Source organism: Rhinolophus hipposideros (assembly GCF_964194185.1).
Source record: "Rhinolophus hipposideros genome assembly, chromosome: 12".
Lineage (NCBI taxonomy): Eukaryota > Metazoa > Chordata > Mammalia > Chiroptera > Rhinolophidae > Rhinolophus > Rhinolophus hipposideros.
The window spans coordinates 59281478-59297343 of NC_138058.1; the positions used below are offsets into that span (position 1 = coordinate 59281478).

General features: G+C 42.4%; 1 long non-coding RNA gene across 1 annotated transcript; it reads left to right on the forward strand.

The window, feature by feature from the left end:
* The first annotated feature begins 273 nt into the window (after nt 1-273).
* LOC308506301 lies at nt 274-15341 on the forward strand. Its single transcript, XR_013994678.1, has 3 exons — nt 274-411; nt 4986-5099; nt 12191-15341. It is a non-coding gene; the product is annotated as an uncharacterized lncRNA (long non-coding RNA).
* Nucleotides 15342-15866: the final 525 nt, after the last annotated feature.

The window sequence follows — 15866 nt, forward strand, 5'->3', positions numbered from 1 at the left end:
CGAGCAAGCGAGCCTTCCCTACCGGGAAGCCAAGCCCAGAAAGGCCGCCTGAACTGGGTGGGGGCCCTGGAAGGCAAGAGGAGCACAGGGGCAGCCTCTTACCAATTACTTTCGTCAGATAGGCAGCACTTTCTCCAGCGTTTCCTCATTCCCTCACACCCTGGGTGTGGAGTCGCAGGGAGAACAAAAGGGTGTTATCTCAAACTAAGTTCTGGGAGAGGGAGGAGGGAGGTGTAGTCACCTGTGGGGGTGGGAGAAAGCACTCTTGGCAGCACCCTGGTGCTGCAATTCGCGAAGGGAAGAGACCTGTAGAAACCTATACCTGGGGAGCGAGCCCCTTGCCTCTCTGACCTCCTGACCTGTGGAGAGAGTTCTGGAGCTGGAAGCGGCCTAAGACGTCATCTATTCCAGGTACCTCCTTTAAAGGTAAAATAAGGAGCCTCAGAGGCTGGGAGAACTGCCCATGATCGCACAGTTAGCTGAGCAGGTGCCTCTCTCCTCCCATCGGACTCCAGGATGTAACGTCCCAGTCTTGGGAAAACTGGGGGTGTCGGTGTCCACTGACCTCTCTCCCCCCTGCATCTCTCCCATGGTTCCCGGCCTCTCACACACTCAGTCTCATCTCCAAATAGGTACATGCTAGAATGTACAGAAAGTGGTCTCCACTATTTTTGAAAACTGCAGTGGTGAGAAAGGGGGACAAAGTGCTCTTCTAAACTGCATGGGTTTGGGGTTTTATCCCAGTTCCTCTATTTCCTGTGGAAGTGGAAGCAAATTGCTCTTGTGAGAATAATCCCTTTTGGTTTTTTTGGAAAATATTTTAATAGGTCTTTGGGTTATGCAAAGATAAAACTTAAATCTATTCTGGAAAAGAGACAACATGATTCAGAGCAATGTGAAGCTACAGGCGCTTGTTGCAATTGTAAAAAGTGGTTTTCTTTCAGAATGAATGGCATCTCTTCGGGGTTTACGGCGCTTGCTTACATGCTGCAGCCTGGCCTAAGCTATGCTTTGAGGGAGGGGCCCGTGTCCGCAGTGGGGGAGAGCAGGCTTGATCTGTGTGGAATTCCCAGGAGTCCTCACTGACACTGAAGGAGGCAGCCCAGGAAAGGGCTGGGCTGGGAGTGAGCTGTTCCTCTTTTGTTGGGGATTGTGATCTCTTCCTCCCTCTGTCAGGGCTACCTGCAGCACCAAAGCCAGTCTAAAGCCCCCTGAGATCTTTCTAAAAGGACTACAAAGTCAGGTACGACTGTCACATCCACTCCTGGTCCTTGCCACAGCCAGGCCTCCAGGAGAGCAGAGCCTCACCAGTCTTTCCACTCTGTTCTTTGAGCAGGCCTAAGGTCTTACAGGATATCCGTGCACGAAACCAGTAGTACCTCTTAGTTCTTAAATGTTTTACTTTGAAAAATTTCGTTTTCCAAAATACTTTACTTTGAAAGGTAAAATAATGTACTTTGAAGAAGTTGTTCTCGGAAACTGATCATCCTGGGCTTGGATATATGTCCTGTCAGGAAGGCATAGGGAACTGGGTTTGAGACAGTAATTAAGGAAAGGAATTAATGGGCATTTGGGGGTTAAAGCACTTCTGCCTTATGTTAGTGTAATAATTACACTAATCTATTATTTATATAATAATATGAACATATTATAAATATAGTACCATATATTTATGTTTTATAACATAAATATATTCTAATTAAAAACAATAATTTATAACAGAAAAATTTATGTTAATATAAATATAATATACTACTTTATAGAAAAATATATAATATGTAAGTGCATAAAAAACATAAATATCAACAATTATCCTACCACCAAAAATTAATTGATGTTAACATTCATTTTCGGGTACTTCCTCCAGTTCCTCTATTCATATAAACAAATAAATAAACAAACAAATAACTAGATATATTGAACACCAACCCACACTTCTTTTACAATCCCAGAAGAAAAAGAACACGCTTCTTTCCAATAGTTCCAGCAACAGTCGCTGGGCCCATGAGAGCTGGCCCTGGGTCATGTACCTATCCCTGAAACTAGGACCCACAAAAGCCAATTTAACCCATGAGATCATTGAAATGAACTAAATGTATACTTTTTTGAGTTGTTAGATTTAATGAAATAAATGAGACCATGTATGTAGAAGTTTTTTGCAAATGTAATTATTAAAATCATTAATCATAAATATTATTATTAATATGGTCACCACCTTTCCCCTACTGTCTTTCTTCCTCTCCTCGTCTTGGCCCATTTTTCTAGTCTCTCCTCTTTCCACCAGGTGTCCGTCACTTCTGGGTTAGCTAGCTGTGGTGGACTTGTGAGGCGACATAATGCTATTTAGAGCAGTGTTTCCCTGGGCGTGTGGTGTGTGGTGATATGGGAACACAACATTTAAGGGCTGCTGTTATCTCTCATTGCAGCCAAAGTGGCTTTTGAGAGGAAGAAGGTAGAGAACACGTTGTGTAGTGAGGAGGAAAGTATAGAACACACTCCTCTCTCCCGGCATAGGCAAGCCCGGCCTTTCGCCTGGGCAACCATTTAGGTCATAGACTTTCGTGGAATAAGAGTTTGTCACTCCAGGAGTGCCTGGGGTTGATGCATTTCTTGTCAGTGGACTTCCAGAAGGACATTTCAACAGCAGGGAGGCCAGAGAAAAACAACCAACCCAAAGCCTGGAGAGGACATCAATGCAAGATTTGGCAATTTAGAGGCAGCCGGATGTCTCAGTTGGTTAGAACACGAGATCTCAACAACAAGGTTCCCGGTTCAATTCCCGCATGGGATGGCTGCGCCCCCTGCCACTAAAGATTGAAAATGGCGACTGGACTTGGAGCTGAGCGGCGCCCTCCGCAACTAGATCGAAGGACAACTACTTGGAGCTGATGGGCCTGGAGAAATACACTGTCCTCTAATATTTCCCAATAAAATTTATTAAAAAAGAAAAACAGAATTGGAATTTAGTCTGACAAATAGAAGCCTGGGAACACAGCGGAGACTGTAAGAACAGAGTGATATATGTCACATATATAGTCACACATGTGTGACATAGAGTCACACATTCCATATATGGAATCTTGGGCATGTGAAATAAGTAGTTTGGGAACAATTAAAATGAATTCCTACTTTAAAAAAATGTGTGGTTGACAGTACACAAATACATACTGGAATTGAATAACTAAGTGAATAGACAGTAGGTGGTGGGAGGCAGGTTTCTTATTGTTGGAGTAGATGTTTACAGATAAACAAGAGGAGAAGGCTAGAATGATCCACGTACTAGATCCATGTATTTATATTGAACTTAATATAGCTACAGATGGTTACATATGCAAATATTTATACATATGTATACACGTGTGGGTTAGTTATACATACATCTATTTTGTTACTATGCATGCATCAACTGAGAGGACCTAGACATCCCAGTAGCAACAAGCACACTTAGAGCCCAGATCTTGGTTTCTAATGCCATTCTCCAATAAAAAGACTAGGTAGCCTTGGAGAAATGGTGGGTTCAAGGATCATCTAGGAGTACCTTATAGTGCCAGAAAGTAAGGAAGTGCTCAAAAACTCCACAATGATGAGGGGAAAGAACACAAAAGAACAAAGAAGCCAAATGAAAGAGCTCCCAATAGCCAAAGCTGGAACAATTTGAGCAAGAAAAGAAAGTATTGTTGTATTATAACTTAAAGTATAAAATAAATATGCATATATCTATACTGATATGAATAAATAATCGAAGAAATAAATGAGGGAGAATAGATCAATCTCCCACGCAGAAGAGTTCCAAATAATTTGTGTAGATACTCTGCCTTCAGGGAGGTAGGGCATAACTCCCTCATCCTTAAATGTGGGCTGCCTATAGCAACTTCCTTCCAAAAATTACAATATGGAAAGGACCGGGGTGAGCTGTACAGTGCAGAAATCTGTCAAATACCACCTTAGCCAGGTGATCAAGTTCAACATCAGAAGTAATAAGTCATGTTGATAGTATGATGTGATGAGAATGGTGCTTTATCTCTGTAGTCTTCCTCCCCCCAAAATCCAAGTCTCATCATGAGAAAAATATCAGACAAATCCCAACTGGACATTCTACAAAATATCTGATCAGTATGCCCCCAAGATGTTAAAGTCATTAAAAACAAGGAAAATCTGAGAAATTGTCACAGCCAAGAGGAGTTGAAGGAGACATGACAACTAAATAATGTATGTATCTTGGATGTGATTCTGCGACAGGAAAAAGACATTGGGGGAAAAGTAAGGAAATCTGAAAAAAGTCAATAACAGTGTATCAACATTGGTTTATTATAACAAATGTAACCATATGAACTGATAAAAACTAACTGGAACTTTAAGCAAACATAATCAGTCAGGAAAATTCTATAGGAGGAGCTAGGGCTTATGGAAGTTCTCACACTCTACATAATCATGAGAACCCTACAGGAAGAACTCTATTTAATAAAGCTCTATGGCTCTAACTTCCCCTTCCCTTAACTTCCTTTACCCTCCTATAAACACCCCTCCATGGTATGCAGGACAGAGTGTGCACGTGGCTTGCCATGTCTACATGCATTGGCTTGCAACCCTTTCTTTTTCCCAAATAAATCCTTTATGGTGGCAAAACACCTAGTCAATATTATTTGTCAATCAACATAATGTAAGATGTTACTAATAGAAAACACTGGGTAACTGGGTGTCAGGTATACGAGAAGTCTGTACCATTGTAATTTTTCTATAAATCTAAAACTATTGTAAATTAAAAACCTTATTTTTTTAAAAGTGGGTGATTGTACCATACACCAAAATGTTAATATTGATTATTTCTGGATGGTAGGATCCTTAAGTGTTTGCTTTAATGTACTGCTCAAATTTTCTATAAAGTGTGTGCTATTTATAAAATCTGAAAACTTTTTTTTTAAATAAAGACTTCCAGTTAGAGATAACAAATTGATCATATGCCTTTATCTCCTCTCCCTCCACAGGCCCCACAAATTTTTTTTTTAAAGTATAGACCCGTGAGAATACAGAGCATGGAAGTGAGGACATCAGTGGACAAGAAAGTTCAGTCCTTTTTGGATGATTGAAAGTGGCTGGAGGTACAGTAAATTAATTAATAGAGTAGAGAAAACTAAGACGTGGAAGCGCCTGGAAAGGGACCCGATGGTGAGGAGTGAGCAGATTCTCCCCAATAAGCTGCAGAGAGCCAGGGGACTGGGGAGTAAGTAGCAGGTTCTGCAAAAAGTGAGTTTAAAGGCTGGACTACATTCTCGGGAAGTGGTTAAAAGAAATATATGAAGAAATTACAACTCTAGATCCCTTCCCAATCCCACAGAGTCAGTCAATTATGTCCCTGCCATACACTGGAGATTTTTTCTTTAGAGAAATTGAACCAGAACATCCCAAATTCAAGGATTCCGGCAACAGTAGTGGGCAGCTGCCTGGGTGAAAATAGGGGAATTAAGTGGAAGTCCACATGTGAATAGTAAGGCCCTCTGCCAAACTCCTTTCCTTACCCACTCCCAGAAACGGGTTGTCAGTTATATATGTCCCCTGGATAGAAGATTGGAAGAGCTTTACTGGAAAAATTTACTAGCTCCAGAGAAAAGTCCTCTTAAGTGTTGACTTTTCATGGTCTCCCAATGAAATGGCCTGAGTGTGAAGCCGGCCAATCAAATCCCTGCCCACACACACAGCTGCCAATCATGTTAATGATCACTGCCTGCCACATAGGACTGGCTGGCCCAGGATCACCACAAAACACCCGCCCCAGGGAAGAAACCAACGCAATGAAACAGAGACAGAGACACAGAGAGAGAGAGAAGAGAGAGAGAAGAGAAGGAAGGAAGGAAGGAAATGAACTTAGAGAAAACAGAGATGATGTAAGGAGAAGAAAATCTTTGTATTTTTATGTATACATTTAACTAATAGCCTCAGAAATATAAAAGAAGATGCACACGCATAAAAAAGTATAGGATGGCATGAAAAAGGAATCGTCAGAGGATGAACAACAGCAATAGAAATTTTAAAACATGATAGCAAAAAAAAAAAAAAAAGGAATCAACAAAAGAGTAGGAAAATAAAGTTGAAGAAATCTTCCAGAAAGTAGAATAGAGAGGCCGGCCCGGCCCAGTGGCTCAGGCAGTTGGAGCTCCGTGCTCCAAACTCCGAAGGCTGCCAGTTCGATTCCCACATGGGCCAGTGGGCTCTCAACCACAAGGTAGCCAGTTCAATTCTTCGACTCCCGCAAGGGATGGTGGGTTGTGCCTCCTGCAACTAGCAACTGGCAACTGGACCCAGATGCGCCCTCTACAACTAAGACTGAAAGGACAACAACTTGAAGCTGAACAGCATCCTCCACAACTAAGATTAAAAGGACAACAACTTGACTTGGAAAAAAGTCCTGGAAGTACATACTGTTCCCCAATAAAGTCTTGTTCCCCTTCCCCCTCCCCCCAAAATGAAAGTAGACTAGAAAGATAGATGAAAAGTAGGAGAGATGAGAGTGCTTGAGCATTATTCAACGAGTTCCAGCACCTACATGCAGTTCCAGAGAACAAAGGACAGGAAAATATTTTTTTTTAAATAATAATCACTTAAGTAAATTTCCCAGAAGTGAAGGAAATAAATAAATCTTCAAATTGAAAGTACCCACTAAATGTCCAGTAGAATGGAGGGAAAATACCAAAGCAATAATTTTAATTTTAAGAATGCCAGGATAAAAGAAATAACCTCACAACTTCCAGCGAGAAATATCACATCATGTGTGAAGGAGTGAGAAGCTATGGCATTGGACATCTCAACAGCAGGAGAGAATGCTAGAGGACACCAGTGTTGGGAAACCAGAGTTCTGAGTGAAAATTATTTTTATCCTAGAATTCTATACTTATCCAAAAAGGATAACTGTGGAATAAAGATATTTTCAGATATGTAAGAACTCAAAAATGTTACCTCCCACACACCTTTTCTTAGGAACATAGTGATGGATATGATTCAGTGAAATGAAAGACTAAGCCAAGAACAAGGAACAAAGGGACTTCAGAAAACAAAGGAGCAACCCAAAAGAGAAGATGGATAAAAGGAAGTCCTAAGATGACACCTGTGCCCCAGGTGTAGAGAGCAAGCCTTCCAAATTCAAGCAAGATAACAGAGACTATAGAAGGCAGGTGGTGGGGGGCAGAAAAGATAGTGAAAGATTATTTGATACATTCTTGGTATTTAGAAAAAATATCACTAGATGTTTAACAGATACATATAGAACATCTTAAAAATACCTATTTGCAATAGTTATTAAAAAGAAACTAAGCAAAAGAAAAACTATGGAAACTGTTAACTGTAGGAAAAACATATTCGGAGGGGATGTAATTATGCAATACCATTGTTCAGCAGTAAATAGAGCTGAGATAAAAACGAAGTACTCGTCCTATAATAAGAATGCTGGGAAAAAATGGAAAGAATGATACAAAATAATTTTTGTCAAAGAATACTTGAGAGTTTTCCAGAAATGAGACAACACAAAAACTTGATAGTGAAACTAAAGAACGTCAAGAAAAAATTTCAAAGTTTGAAAGTCAACAGAGAAAAAGAACTAATTACCTAAAGCCCTGAGGGTCGGGGCAAGGCAGAAAGCCCCTTATCTCATCAGAACCTAAAGGCAAGGAGAAACCAGTCTCTTAAGGGCCTGCCAGGGAAGACACAAGTAGCGGCTTACAAGTCTCTTACAAGCCACTTAGCAGCGGCTTACAAGTCTCCCATCCTCCCCTGTTCTGGGAGGATCCTAAGGCATTCCACCAAGACTCAGGTTAGCTGTGGTTCAACCTTTAGTCTCTGTGGCCTGTTTGGATATGTGCAAAGCTACCATAGCAGAGCTGTTCCCATGTAGTGTCAAGAAATATCAGTATAACCATAAGAATATTTTTTTAAAGCAGAACTTAACAGAAGAAAATAGCTAAAAGAATTGAAAGTAACTATCTATGAAAGGAGACTACAAACAAGAAGGGAGGGCTTTTATATAAGAGGTATTTTTTAACATAAAAGGTTCTATTTGGCCGGCCCGATGGCTCAGGCGGTTGAAGCTCCGTGCTCCTGACTCCGAAGGCTGCCAGTTTGATTCCTACATGGGCCAGTGGGCTCTCAACCACAAGGTTGCTGGTTCAACTCCTGGAGTCCCACAAGGAATGGTGGGCTCCCCACCCTGCAACTAAGATTGAACACGGCACCTTGAGCTGAGCTGCCGTTGAGCGCCTGGATGGCTCAGTTGGTTGGAGCGCATCCTCTCAAGCACAAGGTTGCCGGTTCGACTCCCGCAAGGGATGATGGGCTGTGCCCCCTGCAACTAGCAACGGCAACTGGACCTGGAGCTGAGCTGTGCTCCCTGCAACTAAGACTGAAAGGACTACAACCTGAAGCTGAATGGCACCCTCCACAACTAAGATTGAAAGGACAACAACTTGACTTGGAAAAAAGTCCTGGAAGTACATACTGTTCCCCAATAAAATCCTGTTCCCCTTCCCCAATTTAAAAAAAAAAATCTTAAAAAAAAAAAAGATTCTAATTGATTTTTTTCTATATACTTTGATAAAGATAGAAAGCAGTTTTTCTAAAAGGGGTGGTGGACACAGGGATTGGCCTCTGGCCACTTTGGCCCATCACCTGGCAAGTGATATTGGAAGCCTCAAGGTACAGCTCTTGAAGCTTTATACCCATCTCATCCTTGTCACTTTCCAAAGCCTAAAGCCCACTTTCCTAGAAGTGGAATTCCTAAGACTCCAGACTGAGAGGACCATTAAGTGCCTAGCAAAATAAAGAATGGAAAACATTCACTAAAGTATCATGGAATTTCATAATAACAGGGAAACAAGGAAATTCTAAAAGAGGAGATTCGGAAAGAAAAAAAATGAGTTAATAAAAAATTCCTAGGAATCAGAAATACAGTTGACATCGCAAAGCAAGAGTGGGTCCTAGAAACAATAGCTCTAAAGTTCTGAGGGAAGATAATTTTACCCCAAAATTCTACTCCCATTCAAACTATCAAATAAAATAAATGCAAGAGAAGAATAAAGATAATTTCAATACCTGCAAATATTCAAAACATTTACCTGCCAAACACTTTCTCTTAGGAAGTTGATCCTTTGCATAAAGGCAGGAGCCAGGAACACATGACCCATCCATAAATTAAGACCACAATATCTCCTCCTAGGCTTGGGGTAGAGTCAGAGTTGGATGTAGAAGAATGAAACCTTCAGTTCTAGTCTGTGTGCACAGGTGCGGGGTCTAAATTTGTAATTTCCAAATAGTACAAAACCAAAAACCTAAACAATATTGTAAGACATAGTTTCCAGAATCAGTGTATTTGAAAGTATTTGGGCAAAGATATTCACTAATTTCTCCATAAGGAGGCCTCCTGAATCCAGAGCACATTCAGAAGAAAATGCCCAAAGAAAATAATTTCTAGACAATATGAACTAAAACACAAGAAATATAGAATATATCTGAAGTGTAACACCATGAAAGACCATCTACAACTTCCAAAGTTGGAGGACACATAGCCAGCAATTAGATAAAGAGCATTGTAAAAGGGACTTTAAAATAAGTATGTTAAGAACCGTTAAAGAAGTAAACTAGGGAATACTACATATGAAACAGGAACAGGTGACTATAAAATAAGAATACACACAGATAAAGAGAATTAATAATTTGGAAAATAGAAGTAAGGACATCTCCTAGACCATATCTAAAGATATAAGAGGTGGGATCAAAAAGAGATGCCAACAGAATTCGGGGGATGTCTCCACCCCACCCCCAATTTGGAGGTGTGTCTGTGTTCCATTCCTTGAAATAAATGGCACACATTTTTTAAAAAAAGAAAAAACAAAAACAAAAAAAAAGGAATTCTGGGGAAAGTGGAGAGGATAGTAAACAGGCACTTTTCTACAAGATAACAGTTGAGAATTTTTCAGGAATGAGGAAATACAGACGCATTGTAGTGAAACTAGAGAACCTCAGTAAAGAAGAAATTCTTAAAGCCAAGAGTAATAACTGATTACCTAAAAAGAACAACAATCAGCCTGATGATAGGTTTCTCATCTACCACAACAGAAACTAAGAGAGAATGAAGTAACAGCATCAATGCTCTAACAGAAAATCATTGTGAACAGAAATTGCGACACAGAACTGAGGTGCTGCCATAGCAAAATAAAGAAGGAAATGGCTATAATATGGGATATTGGCTTTGGAGTTGGCCAGAGAATGGTGAGGACAGTTTTACTGTAGGCTGGAAAAATGGTGACCTATGTGTTGTGGTGGTGCAACATTTGAAAAACTGTCATTTGTGAATATTTGGAAGGCTTAGTCCCTAGCAAACTTGTAGATTTGGTGAAGAGGCTGTGAAACAGAATGTTTAGTAGAATGCCTTGCTCATTGCTGTCTACCTTTGACAACATTCTACAAGACAGAAAAGAGGTTAGAAAAGAACTGGCTGCTTTATAAGAAGGGATGAAGGGTAAAAAGGAATCCAGAATTTGAGGACTTGCAGGGTTGGAAGATCAGTAGAAAATAAGGCCAGTTAAGACACAGCTTTGGGGCAAAGATTTTTGCTAAAATTGTTAAATAGAACTAGAGCAAGAAGCCACCAATGAGAACATGCAGTGGACCCGGCTTTGGGCCTAAGGCCTTTTCTTCTGTAGGGCCAGGATTGTGGTGCTTTTTTACCACTGTCCACCCCAGGCCCTAGCACATGCCTGCTATAGAGAGAGGCTCAATCAATGTTTAATAAATAAGTGAATAGACAGCAGAGGTAGGAATTCTATCACCTTTCTGTTTCTGGGGATGAGCAGAGGTCCACAGGTGGTCAAGAAACAAGTTAGAATCCGATGGAGGTAAAGTCGTAAACTTCTGGCCTGTCAGGCAGGATTCTCCCTCCAGGTCTCATGGACCCATAATGGGCTGTCGAAAGCAAACAAAACAAACCATATCCCTCAAATGTAAAACACAGATGATCTTTGGAAGTTTTATAAGCAAAACAATGCAAATGAGAATTTCTTGGAGTTTTTCATCGAGGAGTGTCAGATGTGCTCTGGGGGGGTGAAAAGCGGGTGAGAGGGAGGAAGATAAGTGTGCTACCAACATCACCCCTTCCGTCCTGGACTTTTCTACCTCAAAACTCCATGCTCGGCAGCTGTTCAGATGACCCCAGAAAGGGATCTGTGCTGCCCATCTCTCTCCACTATGCCCTACAGAGGGACAGTGGGGTTTTGGAGTAGAAAGCTCCATCCTGGGAGCGGGAGGGTGTTGGGGGGAGGGAATAGTGCAGAAGGGCAGGGGGATAACAGATGAGGCTAAATTAATTTTGGAAACCATTAAATCTTTGAAAAGAGAGCGTGTTTTCAGCAGGGACAGTGAATCACTGTGATTTGCAGAAACAGGCACAAAGCAATTAGCCATCTGGATGTTGTAGCTTCCAGCGCCCCAGCGGAAACTGCGAGTGAGCGGAAGGCTGGTCATTACCCAGCCCAGGCCCAGCTCTCCAGGCCCCACAGATAAGTCTGTGCCTCCAGCAGGCTGGGGGCCCAGAGGCCTAGGTCAAAGGGCAACTTGACAAGAGACAGAAAAATGGGCAGGAAATGCAAGAGCAGTCACAGGGAGCCAGTACTACTTCCTTCTTCCTGTGAGCTCCCCTTGGAACTCATCATGACTGAGTGAGCAGTTCATTTGCTTGACAAGCATTTGTTAGTCACCTTGTGTGAGCACACAAAGTCTGTCATTTAATCCTTATGACATACACATGAGGAGTCTCACTCGTTGCACAGTTCCAAGGGGACCCATCACATGATGGTCGATGTGAATAGCACTACCTAGAGTTAAAGCAGTGTAGCCTTGTCTGGGAGAGATTATTCTCTTTTTTAATCAATGAGGAACTACAAGCTAAAGAAGATGAAGTGAACGCGCTCAAGGTAAGTAGCAGGATTGAGAATGAAACTCAGAATTCTGTGCCCTTTCCTAGATGATCTATATTTGTCAATTGTTGCTCTGTCTGGCTCATAAAGTTGTCAAAACCAAATAATACACATGGATCTGGAAGAGTTTTATAAACTGTAGAGTGCCACACATAGCTGAGCTATTCTTAGAAAGCACTTACCCTGCTTCTTCCAACACTCTGACCCTAACGTGCTGCCCTTGCATTCATTCCTAGAAACCACGAGAGAGTACTAGACAAGCCCATGCAGGAAAAGGGTCAGCAAGCCTTTCCAGGAGGAGAATGGATGACTGGCCAGACTCGAGGAGCCTGACTGGACTGGACTCTGCTGTGACTGACAGACTGTTGTGCCATCAGTTTGCACCATGTGTGGCAGGAAGGCCAAATGGAGCAAAATTCTGCGAGAGGGAGACTGCGTCCAGCAAAGGGAGAGAAGCCAGGAAGGCGACACCAGCTAGACTGACCAGAGGTCAGTGTCCCCAGGCCAAGGTGCCTGCAGCCTGACTGACCGACCACTCCCTGCTCCATGTGGAGCCTCAGCTGAGAGCTGGTTAGCCCAGCTCAGGACTGGGGTGGCCTAAGAGGCCTCAGCCCAGGGTGGCCAGTTTTCATGTGCCGCCCACACCTGTGGTTCATCCAGGCCATCCTGCTTCTGGGAGTGCCGACTCTCTGAGCAGGAAAAAGCTGAGGGGGAGCAAAGAGCATGGACCTGGAGGCAGATAATCGGGGTGAGGGGGTCAGCTCTGCCTCTCCCTGGCTGTGACCTTGGGCGAGGCTATGGACCTCTCCCTTTGCTTTCTTCGTGTATAAAATGGGGTTAATGTTCCTGGCCTCACAGGGTGAGGGTGAATAAGATCACAGGTACCCGTGGGGAGCAGGCAAGTAATGGAACTCGTGAAGAGAGCTTCCACAATAAGGTTTCCTGACAGCCATGGCTGCCATGTGCAACTCAGGCTCAGGGTTGCTAGATCTCTTTATTTGTGAAGAAAGATCAGAAACCTGGATTTTTAGTAACTTCCGCAGTTTTCAAAAGCCTGTGGGGACAGAACAGAGCATGTCATCATCAGAGCATGAGCTCATTGATGATGACCTTCCTGCAGGTCTGTCGTGCCTGAAGTATAGTTTCCTTCCTCCTCTCCCCGCTTTACGCCTCTCTGGCTGGCTCCCTGAGGCTCTGCCTTTCCGCTGGTGGTTTCTGTCACCCACATTGTAAACTGGGCTGAGGTCAACTCAGCCCTGGGGTGGCCTGAACCCAAGGGCCTGAGGCCGAGGGAGGGTGCTCTGAAGTTAGAAGCAGGCTGGGTACAGGACTGCCACCTGGAAGCCCCACCAAGCCTCTTCCTCAAGAGGAAGACGGAAGGGTGAGGAACAGAGAGATCTTAGGCCACTGAATGAATGAATGAACGAATGAACGAATAAATGAGCCACTGCTGCCTCGGGCAGAACTTCCCTTGGCAGTTGTAGGGATCAAAAATTCTGCTCTTCTCAATAATGTTGACTAAGCGCCCAGAAGGCCTCTAGCAAAGGTTGGGGGGGGCCGCTGGCTGCGAGTCCTTGCTAAGCAAACCGGCTCAGGGCCAAGTGAAGCAAGACGCCTTCCAGCTTCCAACCTGCATCCCTTGCCTCTGATTAGAATCAGGCCACAGTCTCCTCCCCCAGTGCCTTCCAGAGAATCAAGCTGGAGCTGCCGAGCTGGGGCTGCCGGAAGTAGGAGTGCAGTGTGCACAGGAGGGGGAGCAAAGGGGTGGGATATTGCATCAAAATCCTTCCCAGAAAGAGGCAGCTCCTTCCTAGCACTGGATCTGCTGGTCGCCCCCACCCGCCCTTTCCCGGACATCCCGATGTCTCTCACTGCAGCCATTCCCAGGAGGAGCTCAGGCTAGTGGAAGCCTCAGGAGCCCTCAGTGAAGCCCAAACCAGAAGCATTTGGCCCTGAGACAACCCTCTCGATCTCTCTCTGCTGTTCTTGGCAAACGGTGTGGAAGAAGCCCCCACCGAGCCTCTTTCTTTCTCTGGCACTTCCCAGTAAGTCGTCCAGGTCGGGAATTTTTCCACAGCGGTTCCCCCTCCCTGGGTCCAGGACCAACTCATCCCTTCAACTCCAGAGCATCCCCTCGGCCCCTCCCTGGATTAGAAGGGGCCTGGGTTGTGCCCAGCCACGTCTCCTCTAGTCGGCAGCTGCACAGCTTCACCTCCCTGACCACCACATGGACAGTGGAGATGCCTCCACCCATCCCCACATCAGATTCCGCCTACACTGAGGGACACAGGAGAAAACAACAGAAAGAGAAAGAAGGCCTGAGAAACTGGTCCAGGCTGGAGGAGACTAAATAGACATGACAACCAAATGCAATGTGTAATCCTGGATTGCATCTTGGATCAGGAAAAAAAAAAAAACTGCCATAAAGAACATAATTGGCAAACATTAAATATGGCTACGTAATAGATCGTCGTATTGTATCGATATTCAATTTCCTAAATTTGATCACTGAAATGTGGTTATGAAAAAGAATATCTTTGGTTTATTTTCTCTGAAGTATTTAGGGATAAAGGGGCATGTCTGTAATTTACTTTCAAGTTATTCAGAAATAGTAATAATAATAATAATTACATTATTATTCTCAAACAGTTAAGCATATAGTTATATGACTCAGCAATTCCATTCCAAGGTATATATCCAAGAGAAATGAAAACAAGTCCACACAAAAACTTGTACACTAATATTCACAGCATCATAATTCATAACAGCTAAAATGTAGAAACACTCAATTGTCCATCAATTGATGAACAAATAAGTAAAATGTAGTATATATCTATGTACTTCAATGTCACTTGGCTATAAAAAGGTATGAAGTTCTGATACATGCTACATATGGATGAACTTTGAAAACACGCTAAATAATAGAAGTGAATCACCAAAATGGCGTATTGTATGATTCCATTTCTATGTGATGTCCAGTATAGGTAAATCTATAGAGACAGAGAATAGATTTATGTTTTGGGGTTGGGGTGAGTGGGGTATAGAGGGGAGATAGCTAAAGGGTACAGGGTTTCGTTTTTGAGGTGATGGAATGTTCTAAAATTGACTGTTGTGTTAGCTGCACATTATCTACGTATACATAAAAAGCCATTGAATTATGCATCTTAAACAGGTGAATTGTATGGAATATGAATCATATCTCAATAAAGCTGCTATAAAAATAATATGTATAAGATAGATCAAGACAGAGAGAAAGTAAGCGATAAAGCACACGAGGCAAAACATTAATGATGTTGAATCTGGAAGAAGGATCTTCTGAAGTTCATTATACAATTCTTACATCTGTTCTGAGTTTGAAATCATTTCACAATAAAAAGTTGATTTTTCAAAAAGAGAGACACTTACCCATCTATCCATCTTCCATCCAGAAGCTGGTTGCAGAGAGATTGCAGTACAGGCTCTGGAGTCCAACAAGCTCAGCTCCAAGTTCAAGTCCACTATTCACTAATTCTGTCTCCTTGAGTGAGTTTCTTGACCTCTCTGGACCTCGGTTACCTCATCTGGAAAATGGTAATGATGCCAATAGTACTTACCAAAGAGAACTGTGGTGAGACAGTACACACAAAGCTCTTCATTTTTTATGTGGTAAGTGCTCCATAAATAGTAGCTATTATTCATTCATAAACAATTTTTAAACAATTCCTTTTCATTTGTATTACAAAAGCAATACATGTTCATACATGTACAGAAATTTTGGAAAATGCAGATATACAAACAAAGAAATAAAAATCACCTGTAACCCCCAAATTCTGTGAACATCACTGTTAACATTTTGGGATATATCTGGGTTGTGATATATTTACAGTATGGACAATACAACATTTAGCATTTCATACATATTTTTTGTAACAT